Source organism: Bos indicus, chromosome 6 (genome assembly GCF_029378745.1).
Source record: "Bos indicus isolate NIAB-ARS_2022 breed Sahiwal x Tharparkar chromosome 6, NIAB-ARS_B.indTharparkar_mat_pri_1.0, whole genome shotgun sequence".
Classification (NCBI taxonomy): Eukaryota; Metazoa; Chordata; class Mammalia; order Artiodactyla; family Bovidae; genus Bos; species Bos indicus.
The window spans coordinates 17,339,187-17,340,438 of NC_091765.1; the positions used below are offsets into that span (position 1 = coordinate 17,339,187).

At 40.7% G+C, this 1,252-nt stretch overlaps 1 non-coding gene across 1 annotated transcript; it reads left to right on the forward strand.

Annotated features, from left to right (window-relative positions):
* The first annotated feature begins 812 nt into the window (after nt 1-812).
* Nucleotides 813-914, forward strand: LOC139183769 (U6 spliceosomal RNA). The gene has a single exon (XR_011567386.1). It is a non-coding gene; the product is annotated as a U6 spliceosomal RNA (small nuclear RNA).
* Nucleotides 915-1,252: the final 338 nt, after the last annotated feature.

Genomic DNA, 1,252 nt, shown 5'->3' on the forward strand with positions numbered 1-1,252 from the left:
ACAGAGAGCACAGCACAGTGGGTAGAAGGAAAAGTTTAGGAATCAGTCTACCAAAGTTCAAGTCCTGACTCTTTCAGTTATTAATTGGAGAAGTTACTTAATCTCTTTGCTTTTCAGTTTTCACACATGAAAAACCAAAATAATTATGGTATACTACTTTGTTCAGGCTGTAATAAGGAAGTACCACAGATTGAATTGAGACAAGCGGCAAGGGGGAGGGGACAACTTTTTGTTGTTGTGCCACCAGACATGTGGAATCTTAGTTCCCCAACCAGGGATCAAACTCATGGCCCCTGCATTAGAGGGATGGAGTCTTAACCACTGGACCATCAAGGAAGTCCTCCATTATGCATTTATTTATGTGACTAAGCACTGCATGCAGAACTTCCCCAACTAGGGATTGGACCCATGCCCCCATTGGAAGCACAGTGTCTTAACCAATAGACCATGAGGCAAGTCCCAAGGGCAGAACCTTTAAAAGAATAGCCTTTGAGGATACCACAAAAACTGGTTACAAAATGTGCTCACCACAGGGAACTCTGCTCAATATTATGTAGTAACTTGAATGGGAAGAGAGTGGGGGAGAATGGATACATACGTGTGAATATGTACAGCCCAGCCGCTTTGCTGTGCACCCAAGACTATGGCAACATTATTAACCAGCTACACTCCAACATAAAAGAAAAGAGAAAAGAGGAAAAAAGAATACAAGGATGGGCCAGTATTAGAAAACTATTAGTGTAACCTGCCACTATTAATAAATCAAATAATAAAAATCATATGATTACCTCAAAGGGGGAAAAAAAAAACACTCACTTTGGCAGCACATTTACTAAAACTGGAATGATACAGAGAAGATTCGTATGGTCCCTGAGCAAGGATGGATGAGTATTCATGAAGCATTCCATATTTTTATTAAGGGGTGGGGGGGAAATCTGGTTACAACCAATTAGGGCCAAGATGGCAGAAGATTCCACTTCCAGTAGACCTTGAACTTCACTGTACTCTCATTGTAATATTAGCATATGCTGAATGACAGTTCCCAGGCTGACCATAAAAGGTCAAAAAGTGGGTGGTGGCCCCATTCTTGGAGATTCCTGCCCTTTCTTCAAAATAGTTAGCATAATTATTAGCATAACAAAATAGTTAGTTTAACAGATATTCCTTTTTTTGTTAGCATATAAAATTACCCAGCCCATAACAACTAAATGACCCCATACCCCGGGGCCACTCTCACCTTCTGAAACAGACT